This window comes from Bombus terrestris, chromosome 4, assembly GCF_910591885.1.
Source record: "Bombus terrestris chromosome 4, iyBomTerr1.2, whole genome shotgun sequence".
NCBI lineage: Eukaryota > Metazoa > Arthropoda > Insecta > Hymenoptera > Apidae > Bombus > Bombus terrestris.
Genome location: NC_063272.1, coordinates 12,827,757 through 12,853,952, shown reverse-complemented (window position 1 = coordinate 12,853,952; position 26,196 = coordinate 12,827,757). Strand labels below are relative to the sequence as shown.

Below are 26,196 nucleotides of genomic sequence, written 5' to 3'. Positions count from 1 at the left end.
ACCATTAGACTGTTATTTGGGTCAAAAATAAATGTACTATTATATGCCAAGTACTCTGATGTTCATCTTCCAAAATTATCTAATAACGACGTACTAATTGTTCTGAGCTGCAAATTTTAAAATAGTCGCTTAGGTAATGGCTTTATTTAAGAGAAATTCATAGAATTCGCACGTATTTATTCGTTTCGTTCACAAAGGCATTAAATATATCCGATTAAACGTTCACGTTCATTTGCAACACTTTGAAGAATACTCGGCTGTAGAAATTAAAGATCGGACAAAATTTGACAGAGATTAAAATAGATATGGCATTTAGCACTAATTGGAATGGACTAGTTTAAGCAATAACATGTAGGATAATATCGTAATTGAGATTCCTGTGTGGAAATGATTCATAACTGGTGAAATGATACGATCGAATTGCATTCTAACGTATAGATAGGTATAGCGGAGCTGCTAGCATAGTTTCTGCATCGAGCTGATGTTATGAGTGAACACGGTGAGTCGTTAAACATTCATTTAATTCGAATTGCAGTAACCGCGCTACGCTATTAATTTGCAACTATTTATTATTCTCGTAGTGTTTGTTACGGTAAAAGTACTTTGCCAGCTAATTGTCGTGTCGCAGAAGTTCTCAACTTGCTCTCTGTCAATAATAATGTCACAATATATCGTAAAAATCTTATCGAGAGTTTTTAAAATAAATAGAATAGGATTCAGGAATGTTACAGCTTTATTATAATTATTAAGGTGGAATTAAGAGCGCAAAGGACATTAAGCCTTTTTCAATACTCGAATTACCAAACTAACCGCAATAACTGGTATCAAATTTCTTGTTTTTCCAAAAGCTACGTATCAAATATTTACGTAAGTTTTTATGGTATCTACGATCGAAATCATGGAAAAGTTTCACGAAAAATCCTAATCTGAAGTCAGCCTCGGAAAATTGTTTTCTCTGCGCGTTCCTGAAAAAACTCTCTTCTTTTGAGAAATCGAGGGATTAAATGGAAGAAATCACGACTAAAAACAAGGTTATATAAACAATCGTGATTGATTTAAGGCAACCCGGAAAATTGAAAGGAACAAATAAACAAAATTAATTTGTAACAGTATCAAAAGAATCGGTGTTATCTACACTAATAAAATTAATCATTTCAACATTGATAAATTCATTCATGTTATATGAAGATTTAATAAAGGAACATTACCTTGGCAAACGCATTTTAATCCAATTTTTTTTTTTTTTAAAGAATCGAACATGTCTCCGCGAGGAATTGTAATAGATGGATAAATACGCTGTTATTTTCCAACGTTTCCCTGATAATAAACAGGAAGGCACAAAGAAAAAAAATATACTTAACTAGCTCTCAACTGTTGCACGAGAAGAATTACCAGCGTAGAAGAGATAAGCAATAAAACTGCGTTCTTATTTCGAATTCGCGGATCAATCAATCTCTGCCAACTATGTTAACAAGTCAAGTAGCAAACTAAGAATCGTTTTCAGCATGATCATACGTGTAATAGGAAACTGAGAGAAACTAGACGACGGCGGAGTAAGATAGTGAAACTAGTAGCTAGCCTTGAGGTAAGTCCTCAAGGGACCAAGACCTCTGACCATGGGACGTTTTCGCTTTACATAAACATTATTCTACAGGACACGCATATATACCGAATATATCCACAGGTTATGTTCGTAATCGAGATTGCTAAGACCATTAACATTATCAGCCCTGATGCTTAACACTCGAATTAATCCATTCTTCGTATGCAAGCATTTATTAATAGAAAGATTTTCAATTATCGATAACGATAATATTTCAACGTTATCTAAATACACGCTACCGATTCTTATAACTTGTTATTCTTTTATTCGCTAGTTATTATCTAATAGGATCGGGATGGAAGTTAGTGTGACTTTCAAGCCGTTGATATACGTTGCAACGATTTGACCGAACATTTTTTTTTTATTATTATTCTCAATAAATATCACTTGAATTTTTCCAAATATCCTGTGCACAGTAGCGTACAAACGGCAATTTAAACGGTAGCGATACTTTAAAAAATGAATTATCGTAACGTATCAACAGCATTATCAACATCTTAATTTGCCTGTAAATTCAATTAGTTACTGTTATGTGAAAACTTCTATTTTCATCTGTCTCTTCTTTCTTCTAAATAATTAAAAGTGCTTTAATATATAAAGCGAATATATTATAGCACGATGCATGAAATATTTCGAAAAATCAAAGTAATATTGAATATGCATAAAATTGCTAAAAAATCATTACCCTATAAATATAGAAGTATCAAATTTTTATTTCCATTAAAATAATAATTACGAAACGAAATGAATTCGAACGTGGGAAATAAAAACTTTCCCTATTTGCACGTGCTGGTCGCCGTACATTACAGCATTCTGAAAATACAGAACTCATTATTTAATAGTTATTTTCCGTTTGTATACGGTCGTTAAAGCATGATAAATACGAGAAACACGAGTAGCACTGGTAACGTAGCCTATACGCATATCTCAACGTAACATAATACTAAAATATTCCTCTAAACTCTGATTATTTGTAACGTATTTTATCGTTCTTATGCCACTCTATTCTAAGATTACTTCTAATCGAAGTAGATAATTTCGCCATCGCCAGGCACATCGTCTGCATCGGTAAGTATAATTTGTTATTGCCAGAATGTCGATGGAATTTTTACATAGAGATAGAATTTAATGGCAGTTTAAATACATCTAACGAGAAGCTAGAAAATAACGCAAGGGACTGGATTCTCAAACAGCCAGTGATCCAGACGCTAATTGATTCTCGATATTCTTGACGAACGTTCCTGGTCGCTACAAAGCCTTCTTTCACATGGGTCGCCATTGGAATGTAGATTCTAATACTACGACGAACCAGTGTAATAATCGTCATTACTTTTCACGTTGGTTACGATCGTCTACTGGGACATGGTGGCATCACGAGAAACGCTTCGTACGATTAGTATTGAAATAGACGCGGAAGAGGAAACGGTTTTTGCGTAGGTGTTACGTAACGTGGGTTGTTTTCGTGAAATGTGTGTGATGAATGTCTTTTCAGGCTTTCGTTGCTGTTTTCCTTTTTTCCCTATTGTTTAATGTTACGTTCGTAGTAAAATTTCAACTGAACCGAATTTCATTCCTTCGCGATACGCGTTGCGCGTTCTACTTTAGTAAAATATCAATTAACCACGGGCACTTGCTTTAGATAAATAGCAATTTAACAAATTTTAATGCATTATATTTTCTTCTTAAAACAAGTCGAAGAGATATGTCTTTCTCTTTGTAAATAAAAAGAAAAAGAGACAATTTTCCTGCGCAGATTAAAAGAAATTATTTCCCTGAAAGGGTGGATCAAATATAATCGATAAAGATATTTAATTTCCATGTGTTCTTGCAGCGAAACAATCGCATTTTTTAAATAAACGCATGAGAACGATCTGGTGAATTTCTTCTCAGTTCTCGAGACTCGATTATTAATGTCTTGTCCCTTTCAGATCATCGTTTGATAAATTTTTAAGAGATGATAGTTCCAATTTTCCTAAAATCGTAATTAAATTGTAATTATGTAGTTAATTTGTTCGGAAAAATTAGTTCCAACGAAATCCCAATTTTTCGAAATTCGAGTCTCTTAAAAGAGAGAAAAATGAATGATTGGATCGAAAAAGAAAGAATATATTTCCCTATGATAAATCTATCTACGTATGACACGACGCTTTCATAAATACTATCGTATTTTATATTTATCGTGTTTACCTTCGCGTATTATAAAATCAGCAGTTTCGAGAGAAAGCGAAATGCCAAGAGCATTTCTATGAAGAACTGCAGCGAACTATTTGTACAGCACCTACACCAGGGTAATGAGACGTCGTACACGATGTATAAAATGTAATCTTGGATGAGAGAAATGGCTTCGAAGACGTTGCCAGAACGTAATTTGTAACAGTACGTCATACGTAGTTCCATGAACACTGGGTTAGGATAAATTTAATTTGCGCTAGATCTTAAAAAAAGCTGTATCCCCCTCGGAACGCCTAAACAACCAACTTCAAACAGATAAAATTTCGTTTCGTATAAACGTCCTGATACCTAAAATTATCGTAAAAAAAAAAAAAAAGAAGAAGAAAGAGAAAGAAAGAGAGAAAAGCATAAAAAGCAACGTATCGTTTTAGGATTTCACGTGGAAATTTCGAGAAAGTTGCGAATTTTCGTGAAAGTCGATTCAAAGAAGCCGAGGTATAAGATTCATTCACAGAACTACAAAATTGTGCCCGGTGTAACGTGCGTACGGCCCAATGTCAGACGAGATGTACAATCATTACTCAAAATTTACTGGGAAACCGAGTCTGTTAAAATGGTACCGCGGAAATTGCTGTTGATTCGCTCGGCTTCAGTTTAATGCGTTCGAGATGGATTCGAAACAGGTGCCCCACGGTGAACTACATTCGGAATGGGACGAAGATGAATAATCTTAGAACGAGAGAAGTGGAAATAAAAGAGGAACGAGACTTTCCTTGGGTAAAAATAATAAAAAAAAAAAAAAAAAAAAAAATGGTAGAGACGAAAGAAGTGAGATGGCAAGAGGAAGATAAGAGGAGAAAAAGGAATGAAAGTTGAACTAGGATGAGAGGCTGTTGAAAGGATACGAAGAAAAATGAGAACGATCAGAAGTAATCCGAGATTAACATCGATAAAATTGATAGAATTCATATTATACGTACACCGTACTCGATAGAAATAGAAATATTCTAAATGAATAATATATAGCAGAATAAAGATAGCGATATTGCATGACATCGGTATTTAATAGAAAATAAAATTAATATATGATTCGTTACAGATCCAATGTCGTTTAATATGCAATCTAATATTTTCTAAACGAAAAAAAGATATACGAAAGTAAAGAAATAAAAACGTACAAGAGTGGAAGAGGCGTGGTAGAATATAAAAGCGAAATAGTGTTAAATGTAAGAAAACGGAAACGTATAAAAAGCGACATTGATATCCGTATCGTAAAATTATAGGAGCGATACGAAAGATCTCCCTAAGAAAAACCGCCTATCCGAGGGAGCGTTTACGATGGAACAAATAACTTAAAACGATCCGAAACCTCGGTAATCTCGAAGCTAAGACGGCGCAATAAAAGCGAAAAGAAGCAGAAGAAAAATGCATCCGCGACCACGAGATAAGAAGCGCCATGGTGCAACGAAACGAATTCAAAGCATTGAAAAGGAGAGAAACGAAGCGAGAAAGAGAGGAAAAAATAAAATCGAGCATGGTTCGATAACAGGGATCGGCACGGTAAAACCGGTCGAATTTATCGAGAAAAAATGCAGCCTAAACGACTGAAACATCGAACAGGCGCTTAGCGGTGCCATCAGCATCTTCCGGAAACGCAGTCCTCTGGTCAAGAAACTCGCGTTCATAGTAAATAATACATGTTGGAATGACCACAATGCGCGTGCAGTTATTGCATGTAACGCGTGAAACATACAGTACCGTTCAAAAGTACCTGAATCATTCTCGACGCTTGTTTATCTTTCACAAACGTGTATTTTGATTAGGCAATTACAGATAAATCGAACTGCGATGATTTTATGATCATCGTAGCTACGCTTGATTCACTGAAGTATTTGGATATTTGCAGAAACTTTTTATGAACGTATTATGCGCGTTATGCAAGACGTTCCGAAATTTTATTAACACTCCGATGAGATACGATTATCATCGTGATCATATTTGTATGTACGTTTTGAAACGAATCTGAAAATGTACATAGAAGTTACGAGATATTTATCGCAAAAATACGGTTCACAGAGATCGCCAAATTATGCATTTAAACGGTCGATTATTCCTTATATGAATAAGCCGTAAATGAATTCAGCGAATCCATTTTTCCCACTAATTCTACATTTAAAACCACTATTCATGTTGCTGTACAAATGCTGTACAAATTGTGGTTCGTGCTAATTTTACTAAAATACACGTTTGCAGTAATAACTTGTAACTTCAATATATTTACACTTCCAGATTGAGTTCCAATTTTACCAATATAATCACGTTACTTCGCTAATGAAATTTCAAAAATTCCGTAGAATTCAAACTACCCGCCAATCGACATTTTTACTTTTGTCTTGTTTTACCGTCAGTCATAGAATAGATCACGAGAGAAGAACGGTATTTTAGGACTTGGAAAATCGATTCTCCTTCGTAGTAGATTTGTTGTTAATTGTTATTTAATTTAATTATTCTCAAAATAAACTCGATTTTCCAGAATCGACCGTCTGATTTACCCTAAGGATTTACGCTATTATTATTATATATATATATATAAACTTTTATGGCAAGCGTTCCTTTGCCTCTCGTCGTGTTATAAATAATAAAACGCGTTATTGTCAGTCTTTTAACAGACTACCGGTTTCGTAAAAGGATAATAAATATTCTAACTATTGATTCATCGTTAATCTCTACGCTTTGCTGAAATCCAACTACCATTACCGCGATTCGATCAAAGCGTCCATATACAACTTATGAATATGCGATAGCGCGTGAACCATAAGAAGAAGGACAGAGAGATAAAGCGTACGCGCAGGTGTGTGTAAAACGTACGCACGCACACACGAGAAGGGAAACGTCTCTGAGGCTCTCCAACCATGCCTTGCCTATATAAGATACGTGTTGACGCTTTGTAATGGCAGAATAAAAGATGGCCCGACGCCAGTGAAGGCGCCACATACCAGGCGCCGCCTAACCTCTCTTCCTATCTGTCTCTTTTCCACCTTACCACCTTCCATCTCTCTCTCCTTTTCCCCCCTATAACGCAGCAACGCCAGTCTGCAACCTCTACACTCTCTTTCTCTCATACTTTCATATCTCTTCCTTTTTCTCTTTCGTGTTTATGCGTGTATCGGTTTATCTTTGTTGCTCTTTGCTTCCTCAGGGCTATTCGATCGCTCCTCTAGAAGGGTAGAGTATCTTTCTTCTTGTCTCGGCTTATGCTTCGTGCTCTACCTCCACGTCCTTCTACGACCTCCCGCGTCTATAGTACCTACACGTAGCGATGGGATTTCAGACGCTTCGAATCGCTTCCAATGTATATCGCGTATATGAGCCGCATATCCGTCCGTTGCTTTGCTCACTTGCAAAGCAAAAAGTAGGGAAAATCGATGAATTTGTACAAGTATCAATCGAGTTTATGAGATACGCTAAAATTTCGAAAATTTCGAAAACCTGCAGCTACAGGTAATGTTCACTTTGGTTTAGGAACGGCTCGTACAGGTTTACACGTCCCACGTGCTCCAAGTGACTCGAATTGTGTTTTTCCTATATATACAGATTGCAAGCGATTGCAAGTGCAGTACAACTGCATTTATCAGAACTTATCGAGACGCGAACAGTTTATATAATAGGAGCTCGCCGCTTTTCCCCGCTACCTATCATTTTTCGTTCGCATAATAGAAGCTCGCGTTTCGACAAGTGGATTGAACTAGCGAAAGTTCGATTGATATTATGCGCCGTTCACACGCTAAAGCGTGAAATTTTGAAATTTTGAAATTTTTGAGATTTTTACGCGAAAGTTATTTTTTACTCGATTGTACTCTTGTACAAATTCATCAATTTTGTTTACTTTTCGCTCTGTGCGATTAATTGCGATTTGGCAAGTAAGCGACTGAAGCGAGGCTCGGATAAACGCAATTCTATTGCGTCTCAGATCCCATCACTAGCTATTTGCCTCTGCTCGATTCCTGCGCGACCCTATGCAAACACGCGGCATCCACGCGTGCATTGCGCCTATCGAAAGTTCTTACGATTGCGTTACTCGTTCGTTTCCCTCTTTAGCGGAGAGGAGGTGGAGGTTTCTCTCTCGCATGGAGATTCTTCCAGGGCGTTGGTTGTTACGTTGTCTGGAATTTTGATGCTAGTCGTCGCGAACTAAGGGGAGGTGAAGAATAAGAATTTCATAGCTTACCGTTTTATTTCGCAGGGAATTTTATTTTATTGGTCATGTATTTTACGTTGAACTCGTGTTTCATGTTACAACTTGCGACTGATATCTAATCAATAACTTACTTTCATAATTCCATTGTATTTGTCGTAAAGTATTTGTTTGAAAATTTTCATATCCCACCTTGTTTGGTTTTACCTTGTATACGCTATATACACAGAATTAATTCGTGTAATAGAAACAGCAACATTTCACTTGGAAAAAAACGCAATTGCACTTTGAAACCGCGCTAATGCATCTGTGAGAAAAATGACACGGTAAGGATACGCGTAGGAAATTTTTACGAGTCTTTCCTTTCACCTAATCGCGTCTCCAGTTTCCTCGAACCAAAACGTATAAAATGCTATTGAAGATAACTACCGAATGGGTTCAATAGAATCTCATTTAGATTTACAACGCCGAACGAGTTAATCAATGTCTGTTTCTATTTATTAATACATGCAACCGTTTGGAAAAAATGCTTTCGACGTGAGTAGGTTTCATTACCTTGCAAATGAATTATGAGATATAAATGCCGCCTGTTTCTGCAATTTTACGCGGAGGTATTACGTTAGATAACGTAACAAGTTGGTTCTCGAGCAAGGTGCACTTTACCGTGGTGCTGGTACCATTGGCGCCGCACAGACCACGGATTTATTGGATAATATTAATCCACGACTAACTAAATAACGACTTTTCAAATAGAGAAAGCGCGTTTAGAAGAGTACGAACGTTTCTCGAGTTTCTCACCTTGTTAGTTTCGAACGGGCTAATTGATTTAACGTTTTAAATAAAAATGAAATAGAGCGAAACAACAAGTACTCAAAGGTGTAATATCTTTCTCAATTCTAACTGTTCCATTGCTTTTGCTAGAATGATTTCGTTTTATATTTAAATTAAAAAATTTAAATTTAAAAGTTCGATAGATCCGAATGGAAATTGCGAATGTTCTATATTTTCTGTATTATCGATCTGAGATACTTGAATTTTAGGAACTCGTTAAATAATGAAATTTAGGGCAATGGATATTTAATTAAAAGAAATTGGATATTTGGATGGAACGACGAAATCTCCTTCCCTTTGATTACGTTTTTCAAATACGACAAATTATTTATACACCGTTAGTTGCTAGCGCTTTCCTCACAAGTAGTTTTTCTATTTCATTTTATTTTATTAATTTTGACACGCTATACAATGTGAACTAATTGTATATAATGTGAAAATAATTATAGCTAGCAATGTAAAAGCGTTCAGAAAAGCTCGTCCGATCTAACTCAAATCACGAATTTAATCAAAAATTGAAAAAGTATGTTCACTTTGTGGTAGATATTAGATACAAGAAAATAGTAAAACTTTGTGCCTACGCTATTTTTCTCGGATATATCTACGAAGAGACGCTTGGGACTGATATACAGCGCGGACGTCCTGTATACCCTCAGGATAAGTTCGCGTAATAATTTCTCTCCAAAATCACACCAAGCAGCGACTAGTAAGCTTTTTTCCCTCGCCCACGATAGAACGTTATGCGCACAGCGGTTATCTTTTTTTTTTCTAACAAGAATTACGCGCAGAATTTTCATCGAGACAGATTTGAGGCTGCACGCAAACACCGGAAGGAAGAATCAATTATACTTGATTTATCCAAACTTAGGTAGCTTTTTCTACCCGTCAACGAAACAAGACACTCGATTCTTTACGATTGCGCAACACGTCCACCACTTTGACGTCATTCTGCTCCTGTCAACCTGGAAACCGCGATCGACCCTGTCTCCCACTAATGATATCTATAATAAAACTTCTACATTGCAAATAAAGACTCTAGTACAGTACCCCTGACAACGGGGTCGAGTCTATGCAACACAGAGTTACATAGTTAAACAGATGTCAAATGTTATTATACGCTGGGAGTTTCATAAGTACGAATCGACCGATTATGCGGAAAATAAACTAAAAAATAATCTGTGGTGTCGTTATAAAGGATAATTTGAAGCTTGATGATACATCAACAATCAAAACATGATAGATTTGTACATTGGTTTATAAATTGTAGAAAGTATTCACCGAACATAAGATAAGATAGATCATGTTGCTTTTAACAAAAATGTATATTATTTAGGTGTATCTCTAAAATGCTATGATATGAGAAGCGTCTTCAGCCTACAGTGAGTAGCAATCAGTGATTCTAACTCCTATTGCTGGTTAAAGTTTCAATTTTTATATCTTGCATTATGTATGCGTTGCGTTTTATACGAACCGCCATAAAGGAAGATAAATTTTATAGTTGTACAGATTATGTACAGTTGTACGACGCGATTCATCAATGAAAAGCTGTCAGAACTGTCGAAGAAAAACGAACAGTAGCGAGTAATGATAAAAAGAAAAAACACTGAAAGAAAAAGAGGAAAATCTGATACTCGTACAAAATCACGTGAACTTACAGTCCAACCACCGGTTACTATTGCATTCGGTATTGCATTAGAACACTGATTTTGAGAGTGATCGTTCGACGAGGTCCATAACGTCCACTTAACGAACTGGTCAAGTCAAAGATCGTTCATAAATTATTCTAGTTCATTGGTCGCGGTTCACTCGGTGAATAGAGCTGCTTTCAAAACAAAGTTATCGATCGTGGACTCGGTCGCGCGACGCAGTGTCGTTCGTTGCACCTTAGGAATTCCTACAAACGACCTTCATATTTTTTTTCTCCTCTCATACCCCTTTTCGTGTACATTCGCGTGTGACACCCGTATTGCCACGTTATGATCGTGCACCGTGCACGACCGGACTTCTCGTCTACTTTCGGTCGAGCAAACAACAATTGCATCGACGTGATTGAGAATTCCATGCCCGTTTTCTATAACTGTTTCGGTTTATGGTGCACGAGACACGCGAGAGCATTCTGTCGCGTCTAGTTTACGGCGGTATTTTGCCATGTCACGCGTTTATAGCTTTTTTGACACCAGAATCTAGGAAATTTCATCCTATACGAAATCGCTGCAATCCAGATTCTTTTTCACGTGATTTACCTCTTTCTGATCGTTATGCTCGTATCGTATACTTTCTCTTGTTTCTTTCGGTATTATTTCATTATGCAAAATGATGATACTTCGCTCTTTAATTCTCGCGCCGCGCCGAGTGACCATTTCCAATACATTTTTTATACTAATGTAGCATCGTGGACGAGGGGCCTGGGGCTAGAGGAGTTAAAGACATAAGGCTAAGACAAAAGACAAGGGGCTGCTAAGGGACGATAAACGAATTGACAAGCATTGCGAGTTGAGACGTGGCGACGAAAGTTGCAAATTAACTATCTAGTTGTCTTGATTATAATTCGTTATTGTGATTAGTTCACGCTAAACAACCATCGTTTCCTGTTTAACCAACATCTGTTTAATCCATTTATTGTAAATAAACTCCTACACTAATGAACAATAGAGTTTTCGTCTTCATGAAGACAATACTATATATATCTTGTATTCTGTATCTTATGATGTCAAATCTCGAATAGCCAGGAAACAATTTCGCAAGAAACAAAATTGTACATTTTGATAGATAAAAAGCTGTTTTAGCTGCATCCAAAAATATGAAAAAGGATGCTTGTATACACATATCAACGAATATCTTCCTCAATTAAGATTCTCGTTACGACCCTAAAACCTATCGACGTTTCAAACAAATCACGACCCCTTTTCGTCAAGGATTTCTTGGCGATGCCAATTCGAGCTTGCAGACATAAACACCGTAAGCTTCGACACTTTAAAACGGCACGAAAATCCAAGAATCTCGAATGTTTACAAGAAGGGAAACCGTACCAGACTACGTTCCCGAAGCCGGCAATTCCACGTTGGCGAACACGTGTACCCGATTATAATTATTGCCGGTGAAACGAGTTTAACGAATCCGTGAAGCGCCACGTGAAACGTTGCAGAAGCTTCGCACAGGCAACGCAAGTTGATCCACCGAACAGCATGTACAGCCGAGGACAAAAGAAAGTTTATATTACATACGATTAATACAATACATTAATGGTATTTAATAGTATTATTATATTATTATAGTAATATTATAGAGAAGATTTTTTTTGTATGTTAAGAACAGTATGTTACATCTACTCAAAATCGTATCGTTCTTGTCAAGTGTAGCTCGCTTTTTCGAAAATTTCAGTGTTCTTCGTATTGCTTATACTTTCAATTTTCTTTTGTCCTTTACTGTACACCGTATATGCCGACTACAGACAATTAGTTCCAATTTGTTAAATCAATTATTCACAAATATATGCTACAGTATCGATGACGATTAGTCGCTGATAATACTCGGCAATTAAACACATATTTACGTATATCTTTATTACTTATTTTCAATTGAAATATTGAAAGTTATCTTGGCGAGATTTTTCGCAATAAAATGATATCGAAGTGTCGGTATGATCTGTGCTACCTTACAGCATTCATTGTCCCGCAACAAAGACGCTATTCTAATAAGCCGTCATGGCTGTTAAGTATAGCAAACGCAGTCTTATTTCTGTTTATAAAAAGCATATAAAGTACGAAGTTCGTATCGCATGAATAATTACGAGTGCCACCGTACGTAAAAACTAAAACGAGATATAGTTCAAGAGTAGCGTGTAAATCTATTTCTGAAGTGAATTCACGCGTTACGTTACATTTTGTACATGTGCGTTTCAAAAAATCGCCGTCACACGAGACGCGGAATAAAGAAACTTCAACGTTATTGTTAATTTATCATTTGTATCGTAAATATATAAGATTAACAAGAAACCACGCAAAGATATAACGTAAAACAGATCGCATTATACTGAGCTGGATCGTGCAGTGTCAATCGGTACGTGGCGCCACTTAAGGAATTAGTTTATGACCTTATTACGATATTTCCAGAGGAATTATACACTGAATGCTGATCATAGTTGTGAAACGGTCGAATAGACCGCTGGTTTAAACGAATTAATAAGCGATAGGCATCTAGCAAAGTCTGGTCGTATAATAAAATAATAAAAGTCTACGGGTTATTAAGAAGCGAGAATAATAGACGGAGATAGTGATCGCTGGTATAATTTACTTCGGTACTACTGTTGGAACTTTTATTCCTTATTATTATCGTATCACGATACTATCATTGGCATCCGCGAGCGGTTGCGAGCGTCCGCCTTTATCGGTCATAATAATGCATCTTGCGTTTCGATTTCTTTTTACGACCGAATAAGCATCCAGTCGAATCGTTTGAAAGAATACGTTGCGGATGACGTGGATATGGCAGCTTATACGCATTATTTGAAAGATTATAAAAATCTTTTGCGAATTTCCGTCTCATTTTTAAATTTCAAATGTTCAATATTCGTACATTAATCCATATAATAATGATGATAAATTTTAACATTAGCAAAAGTATGCAGTTTAATTAATTTCACTCAAATGTTTGCGAATAATGTCAGTCCGGCAGAAACTTCTTCTTTCATATTTTTCGATCTTTGGATCATTTCTTAATCTTCCAACATCTATAGACGAGAATTTCGCCTAGTAATTTGTATCCGCTCCACTCGACACGAATTTTTCGCATTGCAATGCGTTTGAAGGTAAGAAAACAGAGCCTAAACGACTGGATTATGAGTATCGAAACAGGTTGCAAAATTCTTGAACGACTCTTACACAAAGATCTATTGCGACATACTGGATGTTAAATAGAGTGAAGAAAATAATAGCTCGACAGATATACAAATCTATTGAATATCAAACGAGATCGAAATTCTTCGGCTTGTTTATTTTTCATATAATCAACGATCGCTATGAAATGGATAAGATCTGACTCGAGGTAGAAATTAAACGTAAATTAAAGAAACAACGGTTCCTCGCGCGTTCTACCCATCACTTGGCAAATACTTTATTCATTTATAAGTTTCAAAAAAAAGCTTCACTCTCGAGCTTTGGTTCGTGGCGTGTAATGATCTGCGAAATCGTCTAACAAGGGACCATATTCGCACATAAATCACCAACTATAATGAAACTTACATATGCACGTATGATGTAGCTGTCGAGAAAATATTTGACACGTACATATTTTTCTTACGTGCTAACATTCACGTAGTTCGTGTCAAATATTTTTTCCACACATGCATCATACATAAGTTTCATTAACACTAGAACTACCATCCTTTAGTTACATACGGTTGATTAGAAGCGATATGATAAAGCAACCGAAATAGGTACGCGCCATCGTATTTCTGTATCTCGATAAAAGCAAACATTTTAATTGTCACCAAAAACACTTACAGGTTTTTAGTAGTCGCGAAAATAAAAGTCTAACGACCGGTCATTTTGACCGAGGTCCGCTAGGTTCTAGCGTTAAAATCAATTTACGCTTGTGCATGTTCTCTCGTAAGTACGTTCTCCACGAGCGTAAGTGGCCAGGCGCATGAGAACGCGCGATGGCGAAAAACGTGGAACGCGCAGTAAAACCGCGGCGGCAATTAGCACGCATAAGCGTACCAATGCTGTCGTCACGCGTGCGCGGCTTTAATTCCCAAGCCTTTTTACCTATGGCCTCTATCTGTTTCTCTGTATCCCCCTCTGGTACGCGCTGCTGTCTGTTTTACAGTCGCCCTCTCAAATACACCCACTTGTTCTCCCTATCTGCTTGCTTGCTTCTACCCCACACATTGGCCGCGTATAAAAGCGATACGCAATGTCTGCCTACCAGAGTACCAAATAAGCTTGGCAGGCTCCCACGCGATTCGCGTCGCGGAAAAGCTGATTCGATTTAAAGGAAGCGCGCAATTTCCTAGGTTCCTATGGGACTTGTCTCATCCAGCTACTGTGAGCTTCTGCTGTTGCTTCTTTACAGCGGTATACTTATGGCTTATAGCATATATAGTATATCGGTTGCGATTTTCGACCGGTGTGCTGTGAGAATTTTTCAAATATGCGTTACTTGACTATTTATACAGTTGGGAGCGTTGCTCTCTTTTTCCGTTAGACTGCCAAAGAAAAATAACGATAGCTGTCCCAAGTGAACGCTTGATCGAATCAAAAGTATGTGATATATTTGTCTGCAATGCCGCAGAACTTCAATAATTAGTCTGTGTGTGCCGCGAGACGAAGAGCGAAAATCACCGATTTGGAATTTCGTTTGCTGTAGCTAATGGTTTAACCCATTAACGCTTACGTTCGATGGGGACAAGGGCACACCTGACTGTTCAAAATAGGACAAGTTGACTTCTTTCGTTTTACAATATAAGAAAATAAATAGATGCACACCATTTTCTGTTTTATATTATTTTGTATTGTATTAATGGAATACGTACAAAATGGATTTTGTAGTAACAGAACAAAATGGATCATACAAAATTCAATAGAATAATATAAAACAAAAAATGGTTTTGTTCTATTACTATGAAATAGATCATACATAAATCAATAAAATAATATAAATTTGTTCTATTACTATGAAATGGATCATAAATAAATCAATAAAATAATATAAATTTGTTTTATTACTACAAAATGGATCATAGGCAATTCAATAAAATAATTTAAAACAAAAAATGATTTTGTTCTATTACTATGAAATGGATCATACATAAATCAATAAAATAATATAAATTTGTTTTATTACTACAAAATGGATAACAGACAATTCAATAAAATAATATAAAAGAAGAAATGTGCATCTGTTGTTTCCTTACAAAACGAAAGGAGCTTTTGGGACAAGCTAATACTAATAAATTTCAATGTATCAACAAAATTTTTTGTATTAATAAACACAATCACATTGTCGTACTTATAAAAACACTCGCTTTCTTTCGCTTCCTTTGTGGTTTGCATTTTATCGCATTAAAAACGTAAAACATAGCATTAGGATTATCAGAAATATGCTATTATTATAGTCAAAAGAAAATTATGCATATTTGACCGTATAATTTCTTGAAAAATACGACCTGATATTTCTCTCTCCCTATCTTTCTGTATAGAATACAATACATGTGTATGTATAAAATTATAATTCATATATAATTTAAAAAATATAATATTATTAATCGATACAATATATAATATCGAAATTATATTAAAATTATTGTAGATCATCTCATCGTTTTATCTTAACCAAAATAATTAACAAAATCCTGTTAAATACGGTTCGAAATTCATGCATTCTGCCAGATATACATATATAAACAAATATTCTGATATCTTCTTCTTTTACTTTTTACTGTTGTTTTATGATTTACTATTTATTTTACTATTCAACGACGTACATATTTCACGCTTGTCATTAGATTTCCTTAAGGAACAAGTTTACAGATAAAAAGAGACGAAGATTGAAAAGGAAGAAAATGTATTGTTACAGAGATTAGGTAGCAAAGATTATTTTGTTTTGTTGGGAAAGAAATGTATCGTTTGACATATTTTTATTATACTCACTCTTAGTGTACACTTGGTATACACTTTAGTATTCGATGACACAACCATGACCTATCTTTCAGTTTCCTTAGAAAGGAAAGATCGAACAGAAAGTCGAAAATCAGTCTTTCTCGTTTACGCTTACGTACATATATGGTAAAGAAAAATTTTGCTAGAAATATTAACTGCATTTTGCATCTGCAAAAATATTAGAAAACTATAATGCTCGATGACACGTCTAGTTATTCGGAGAACAAGTTTCAGCATCGAAGAATAAAAAAACTAACGGATTGAACGTACATACGTTGATCTTTTCTGTACGATCGAGCGGCAAATAAAAATTCTTTATTCAATCATTGCCATGATATTTGTCACGGATGGTGTAACAAATTATCGTCCATAAATACCGATGCTAATAGGCCGTACACGATAGTGTGCTAACATCTTTCCATAATTTATCAAATGACGCAACGAATTTTCCAATTTACAAAGCGATTCACAACAAAATGAAGAAATGGAATAATGCATGACTTACAAAGGCATAATCATAGTTGTTGCTATTGAATTTCGATTAATAACGAATCCTTTTTATTTAAATATATCTCCTCGTGTTTCCTTCGCTTCGCTTATTATATTTGCTAAAGTCTAATGATCTTTTTACTATTCTGGATTAAAAAAAAAAAATGTTTAAAAACTGTTTGAGATGTTTTCAATAAAAATGGAAAATACTTTCGAGAAAATTGCCAGGAATGAAATTCCGTTTGCATCGTCGAAAAATCAGTCGTTGAGTTATTAGAAAAGTAAAGAGTACGTGTCGTAAAAAGCTGAATATAGCAGCGGAGTGACGAATGCATTTCCTTCGGTGGTTACGTTCGTAACAATTACCTTTTCAAGAATCGCAGACGTTTAACAAGAATGACTGTAACTTTGCACGCGTGTTTCGGTGACACACGAGTAATCATTTGCTTTCTTTTGAAAAACTGCCTTTAAAAACGGCATATTAACGCGAAGAAAAGAAACGCATGCTTCAGCATGTCCTTTCTTCATGTGTATGTATAAAGTATATACATATATGTATCGTACATACATAGTTTCAAAGGGAAATCCGCTCAAAGCAAGCGTGTAATTTAAAAATGTTGAAGAGGTGTTGGTATCAAAAGTTGATATCACCAAATTTTACTTGCAAGATTTTAATCGTTTCATAAATAAGCGTTTTACATTTCTAAATTATTTTACGTTTATACATTTTGAGAAACAAACTTGAATACCATGTATCTTACTGTTCCATCTCCACATATCGTATATATATATTACATATGTTACATCTCTTTTCATCAAATTATTTTAATCGGTGTATTTTAAATTTAAAAAAAAAAAAATGGACAAAAGGTAAGAGAAATATCGAAATCGAATCTTTCCTTCGTGTTACCCTAAATAACATTATTTCCGCCAAGGAATTAATAATTGCAAAAATTTGTTGATCAAATAAATTGGTATAAATCATGATACGAGTCAGCTGATCGTCAAATAACGTAGCTTCAATAAAAGTTCATCTCGTATTATTCAAAGATTCGATATGTGGAATTCTCCTTCAAGTTCTGCAGATGTTGACTCATAGACCATTAGAATTCTCAGCTCGCCAAATTATACGAAACATTGATACACGATGTTTCTTTTATCACGGCGACTATCTGCCGACAGGAAACCGACGTGTGCAATCGGGTAGAAGATACGGTATAAAAAGGCTTCTGAAAGGCAAGGAACACGTTTGTGTGCGGTATGCGCACCGGCTATCGTTATTGCACGCACGAAACGGCTTTCAGACACCGTGGGAGGAACACATGGGTCGAGAGAGGACCCCGAGAGATATCTAACCGAGGACAGCAAGGAAACTCAATCGCACCTTGACACACCGAGATTAACGAAAGAGGTGCTGTGCTTCTTTCTCAGCTTCTCCCTCGCCATTCATAAGGCTGAACCTGACCGGATCTAGAAGATCGTACCGACGAAAAGAAAAAGAAAGTCAGAAACACTGGCGCCCGTATTATCGGATTGCGAGTGTTTATGCAAATTCATATCTTTACGAGCTCAATTAGAAAGGCGGATTCTAAATAGATACTCTAACGAATATTTTACTTCGAATATCTTCAATAATATATTAAACATGTAGTATTTCGAATAATATATTAGACGTAATATTTTGAACGATATATAAAATATAATATTTTCAATATTAGACTTTCGCGTGTTATATCTATTTTCCCAGGCTTCTTATTTTATCAGAATGTTCTCAGATTGAAAAACTTGTACGTAAAAGTTAGCGATAACTTATATAATACAATATGTAGGTCGTTACGTTGCTTTGATAATCGACGTTAATGAAATATTCAGCGTGTGATAGTTACAGTCCAAGGGACATCTTTTTTCCGTATGAAAAATTCATGCTTTTCTCGGAAACTAATTTGCACGATAATTATTAGACAAGATCAAACGAAATGCGTTTCGTAAAAATATCACCTCGATATCGTTAAGTCTTCTATTACACACGTGACAATAGCCAACGGACTTGTTTATGGGAAGCAGACAATCTATTTTATGTAGTTTCTCTCTTATCGTTAATTTCTCATTAATCGATTAGATACCTACGAATGATTATATCGATGATACAATAGTGAACCAAACGATTGTAAAATACCGAGCCTTTCTTAATCTCGGTCAATCAACTATATTTAGATCGGTATTGTTCCCTTTAGTGACTTTTCAGCTGAATCGATAAATTTATCGAATTAATTAATTTCAAGCCAACTAGATCGTGACCGTGAATAGCTACAGGAAATTCGATTATACGCGTTTCTACTGACGCTGGAAGAGCTCGGTATACCAAGAAAATATTAAATTCAAATGAGCTTCCTGTTCCTGTGACGACAATCTTAAGTAAACCTTATTTTCTCGCTACATTTACTTCAAAACGTTTTAGCCTTGAATTTGATATAGTTTACATATATACGCTATAGTTATTACGCGCAATTTATTGAATTTCCCGTTAATCAAAGATGCAGTTTCGAATTTTCAATTGATTCATCTTGTAGTTTGTTGTTTCGAGCGTCGTACGAATCGAAAATTACACTGTCGTTGTAATAATTCTTTATGTAACATAAAATCGATACTTTTGACGTTATCAAGCGAATATCAATTATTTAACGAACAATTTGTACGTAATGTAATCGTAGAATAATTTCTAAATTATAGAAATTTGGACATTTTTAGTGCAAATACGACTCTCGTACACGTCTTACATAATCGTCGTTGAATCGATAATAAGTCGATCAAGCTTCTCGGATGTTTGAATCCACGTAAAATCAGGAGATATAAAAATGACAAATTATTTCTCGTACATCGTTGTGCTCATCTCGTTAGAATCTATTCGCACTACGTTCAACAAAATTGAATAGAACAAAGGCTTTCGACTCGTCCCACTCGTCGACAACGTCGCCTGCTGCTCGTTTGCAATAATCTAATCACGTAACTTGAAATTAATCTGAATTAAAAGATCATTTATTGCCACTTAATTCCAGGCAATTAATTAGATTGCTCCGAGTGTCGTCTTATATCCCCTCTATTATCACGATTACCTATTAGCACAAGACCAAATACCAAGTATCACAACTCGATTAAGTACTTTACAAATATAAAGCATCTAGCTTTTAAAGCCTTCATCGAAATTTGCAATATCACGATAGGAAATTGAATAAGACGAGTGCCCGGATTCCCTGAAGCGACGATCATCATCATCAGACCATGGCTGGATCGATTCAACGATTTGATGAATGAGGAAAAAATGAGCTTTTCATCGTAACGATGAATATACGAATTCTTCGTTCATCCTAAGATTCCATGGTCTTCGTATATCTTTGCATATTGACATCTATAACGTGTCTTCGCAATTTCGAATCAAGCGATAATTGTTAAAAGACTTCAAGCTCTTGAGCGTCTCTAAGGTTAATATCACCTTCTGTAAGTGTGCTACGAACAGCAGCGTACACGTTTCTAGAGTAAATGATTACTGTGTAAATATATATATGTCTATAAATATCCAGTAATCAGTATATATATGTATATATACACGCCCTTCGTAGCGAAAGGGTTAACCAGAAAATCCGGCCACTCCCAAGCATTTAGCTCATCGGGAGATACTCCTCCCTCGTGGATGCAACAGACATCATGCTGAATAAACGAAATCTCGTTAGCGGGGAGCAGAGCTCGCGGAGCGAATCGATCGCGTGCTGGCAATTAAAAAATTTTCCAACAGGTTCTGGCCTTCTTGCGCGTAGCGCGGCTCTTTATCGCGGCGTTGAATCCAAGTGGAACGAGCCTCAGGTTTTACGGCGTTTATGCAGAGCCGATTGGCGCCGCGCGTTCCTATCGACGCCGATTCAAACACTCGACAGACGAAGAGCGAAACGAGAAAGACAGCTCGCTGCCCGCCCTGATACGGACGAGTCGTGAGAGCCAATTTCTCGGAAGAGTATGCGAACTTTGACAGATGGCCTCGTATACTACTCGTATACTACTCGATGGTAGAAGAAATACGCATGGTACGTGTAACGCTGTACAATCGGCCAGGAGTAAAAGTCGATACCTTCGATGGGTCGAATTTTGGTAATTTGAGATATTTCCGGCGCTATAAGCAGCTTGAGCTGAAGAATTTCGAAATTGCCGCGCTTCCTTCCTTTGTAATAGGTTTTCGCAGAACCGTGGAATATATCGATATTTTATAGTTACGTTGAGCGTGTTTATATGTACATATGGGAAATTTAATCCGTTAAGAAGCAAACAGTTGAAAACGTAAATAATCTACTCATATTCCTTTGTGAATATACAAAAGATGCAGCAAAACGATACGTATCTTGCGAGCAAAATTTTCATGATTCGAAAAGAAGACTATTTATCATGGCGTTATGAATTTCTTTAAAATTCGATTTCTCGAAAATTTACAAAATCGATAGCGTCTAGATGAATAAAATGAAACAGATCCTTGAAATTCCCTTGTACAGCCTTAATATTAAAAAGAACGTATATTAATATTGAAAAGATTATTAAAAAAAAAAATTAAACGAATATTAAAAAGAACGTGGAAGAAATATTCCACAACGTAAATTAACCGGAAAGAAAAAAACGAAACGTGGTATTAGCGATGTTGGTGATAAAAAATATATCAAGTATCTATTGACATAAATATTTGGTTGACAAAGGAAATATCTTCTTATATTCCATTCCTTTAAATTACATTCACCAAAGTATGGATTTACTCGCAACTTGACCGTGGATTTTTCTACATTCTTAGGAAATTTGAAGATGCCAGAATGCACGGAATGCGCGCGTACAATACGCGAGGATGTATAGAATACGCAAAATACACTAAGCTTTACGATCTACTATAGGTAAAGCAATGTTTTGCTCAAGTTTCGTTTCGTGGATTGCATTTGCAAAAAGAAACAGAAAAGGAAAAAATACGAATGGGCATACACGAGATCGATCCACGTGGTCATTGGTGGATTAACAATCGTTTATTCAGATCATCCAGCTGGAATCCGCCAGGTCTCTTCGACTGGTGATCTGGGCGACGTATATTATGAAAGCGACTATTGAAGATCGCGAAACGAATCGCATCTATCTCGCACGTAAACGTTACAACCACGGCCACCGATTATTATTTCAGACAGACGCGAGAGGCGTTTCTTTTGCCTTCGCGGAATGCAACGTACGTTCACTTTCATAAATTCGTTTGCCTGGTCCGCTATGAAACGCGTGTGCGCAAGAATTCCAGCCGATCCACGGGGATCTGGCGATCGAAAATAATTTCCATCGCTTGTTTTTCATGTAACAGGGATACACCTTCGATGGAACGCGATTGGATTACGTTCAAACGACGATGATTTACCGCGAATATTGCACGATGGGTTGGTTATAACGATCCTCGGTGTACGGTCCGGTTTTCAGCAAGAGAAGATAGGACTCTCGGTGGCGCTATGGAAGATACCAAGAAGCTGCTTGTGCGTATGAAAGTCGATTGCCTTTGGAAGGAGAAAGCCGATGGTGGAATTCCCTCCTTTTTGTATTTTTTTCTCTTTTTTCTTTTTCGTGGCCATACAATTTCGCCTCTTTCTTCTTATCGAACAGTTTTGTCAAAGGAATACCATACCAGATGTTCCACCATTTAAGAGACAGTTAGACCTCAGAATTCTGTTTCCTCGACAAACTTTTATTCTATAAAATATCTACCCAAAAAATTATAATCATAAAAATTGCCCCGTTACAATGGTAATAAAATTATTTGTTATCACACGCCTGATGTATTCATAAAATATTTCGTGGACGACTGTGAATGCATTGGGTTGTCCGAAATGTTTCTTTCGTTTTATAAGGAAATAATAGACACGCAATGTTTTTTGTTTTATATTAGTTTATTGATCTATGCACGAACATAATAACAGAAATATAACGAAATGGATCATACCTAATTCAATAAAATAATACAAAACAGAAATTGTTGCTCATCTATTATCACCTTATGAAGCGAAAGAAACTTTCCGGACAACCTAATATATACTTATAACTTATTATACCTATACAAGTGCGTTATAAGCGTACGTGTGTTACATTATCGTAGAAAAAATCACGAAACAAAGGTGTACAAAATATACCGAATCTTCTTGGCGTAATGGATACAAGATATTATTTGACGAAAAAAGTATCGATCGACTGGCTTATACCGCAATAATTCTCGGCCTGTCGATCGTGTATTCGGTGAACGGGGGAAACGGGTTCTAGAACGATCGTTCTGGAGTCGGTTGTCGCGATCGGGAACGCGGGACCGCCTATTTTTTCGCGTTTGTCCGAACACGGTGGAGCGCGTACCGATGTCGTGGCGATATACAGTTGACGAAGAGCACTTCTGGATCTATTTTCGCCCGATCGAAAGATTCAGGCCGTCGACCCAAACGGATCTCTCGAGCGAGGAGCGTCAGAGAGGCGGAGAGAGAGGTAGAGAGGCAAGCGAACGCGCGATAAAACGAGAGGGAAGAACAGAGTCGAGCGAGAGATTCGCAGAACAGACGCAGAAGAGGCTAGAGAGGATCTCGAAGAAGCTTGAAGCCGAAAGAAAAAGGGGAATGGATTAATAATAATCCTTATCAACGATGTTATTCAGCTAAATAGATCGTAATTTGAACCTTTTATTAATCACCGATCGATCAATCGTCCATCACCTATTCGATATTTACGACATTAAAATACCTTCAACGTTACCATTTATTCCCGCAAGCTAAAGAATTACGATTTATTACAGTTTTCTGTTTGAATGAAATTCCTACGGGCTAATCATAGAGGCGAATAGATCGCTTGGTGACAATGCAATAGTATAATGACAAATAACATACTTCAATGACATAAATTGGTCTGCAACAAGCATACAAAGTAATACTTTCAAGTCACGACATGACACGACGTTACAAACCTGTTAAGCGTAGAATACAAGTTAACTCATTATTCGGCTTGTCAATACGTTTAACCGAATAATTTACTCGCACGAGGGTGTCTTCTTTCTTTAATAGAAAAGTCTCGTACATTAAAGATGTTAAACTAAAATATGAAAAAGCCATGGCGATGATCGAGCAAGAGGAGAAAGAAAAATAGAAGGAAAGGAAGATATATAAGGTTGTGAGAAGCCAATGCTAGCCAACTCCAGTTGCTATGAAGTATAATTAAAAATATAATACGAAAACAACTTTAAGATGCGTCCATTAATATCAACCATAGTCAGTCATACGTGCAACACGTACTTCCATCAAACTAAGCTTAAAATCTGTCAATTATGTAAATCGTTTTTTAATCGCTGATTAACGATGTAATAACATTCCATAGAAATATCGAGTTTTATCGAATTTACTTTATACAATAATAATTTCACAGCGATAGAACACGCTACATAGCAATAGAACACGAGTCACTGGCGTCCTGCAATCACTGCATATTCAAGCAACAAACGAGGGCATCGTCATCGACGGCGACGGCGACGAGCAATCAATCTCTCATTTTATTAAGAGGCTTATTCGCGCCGCGATTTCATTCCCGTTGAAGTGGGCTGATCCAATTCGATTTCATGGCGCCCCCTCTTTTGCATGCCACCGCTCTTTTCCATTGACGAGAGGCCGCGTGCACAGGCTCGATCGTCGCGTCGCATTCCCGGACCCTATCGAGATAAGGAGAATTTTTCTCGCGTCCTGACCATTTCGTTTTAGTCCCAAGGAACCGGTCGTCGTTCTTCGAACCAACGGAAACACGGTCGTTCGTTTTCTCTCTATGAATAAAGCGCAGCCTTTGCAAACATCGACCTGGTCGTAACCTTAAGCTGTGACTTAACGACGAATTTATAAATAACGATTGTACTTTGATTAATTCACGAAACCAAGGGGATGAGGTGCGAAGCTACGATACGTGAGCGAGTTGAAACTCTCAAAATAACGTTTCATACTGCTGTGATTTTCCATCTACTTAACGATAATCCGTCACTTTTAAACGGAATCGTAACTTTATATCGTTGTAAACGATAAAGATCGACGATCGTTATCGACACACAGCGTGATTTCTCCTTTCAATCTTACGCGAGCAACGTTCTTTGATCGGATTTCCTGAAACGCTACCTTCCGCTGAATTTTCACCCCGTTAGAATTTTCTTCCGTCTAAACGTATTTACGATACACGCGCCCTTAAAGAGGCATAGCTGATGCGTTCTTCAACGGGTATCAGCGTTTGAACGACCTTGGAGAAATTCATAGAACGTGTAACTTGCTTAAACGATGAAACTTTACACGGTAAACAGTGTAAACAATGTATAGTAAATTGTATAAAATAAAGCGTACGAAAAGCGTATAATTCTCTATGGAAACTTGCGCGAAAGACCAAACGAAAGACTTGACTTAAGAGTTAACGTTTTAACAATTCAACGTCTGGCTAACTGCCCTTGTCAACGTGGAAATTTTTGAGGCTCTTCTTTATCCATCTCCACCTTTCTCTTTCTCGCATTTACTCTCCCTCTGCCTCTCTCTGTCTGTCTTTGTCTCCCTCGAAAGAGAAAGAGAGCGCTCCTGCCGTGGACGATAAAAAGAAAGTTATTATCGAGTTATTAATATGACGGCCGATGATAATTCGAGATATCGTTAAAAGCAACGATGGACTGAAGTTCGTGGCTTCCAAGTCGCCGTGGATAGCTGCGATCTGTTATCAGGAAATTAAGGTCCGCGGTTTGCTCTTCGCCGTGTCTACGTCTTTTAATTCCTTCTGTTGGATTTCTTGCAGCAGCCTCGGACGCCTTAGTACGTGGAAGTAACGCGTGCAAGAACCAAGCCGTGATTAAGTTCTCTGATGAGGTTGATGTACTATGGCTGTTGGAAATTTATCGTTCGCCAGTTTTTCCAGGACTATGTACTCGTTTGTTTTCTTCTTTGCAATTGTAATTTCTGAACGCACTTCGTTCCACTGTTCCGATATTTTTTGTATCTTTAGGATAAAAGCGTCGCGTTTACAGATTTCGTTCGCGGGAGAGACGTTTTAACACACGTAACGTCGCCTCGTTGTCATTCTTTTTGTCGTTAAATTTGCAACTGACCTTTCGCCGACATTTCGTATTCAGCATCGTGCTCTCATTGAACTGTTCCATTATTTATCATCGTACTTTTTTTTTGGAGAAGAATTAATTCGTTTAATCG

At 36.7% G+C, this 26,196-nt stretch overlaps 1 protein-coding gene across 1 annotated transcript in view; it reads right to left on the bottom strand.

Moving 5' to 3' along the window:
• The window catches only part of LOC100642241, a 109,349-nt gene that overhangs the window by 19,499 nt on the left and 63,654 nt on the right, over positions 1–26,196 (bottom strand). The window lies entirely within an intron of this gene.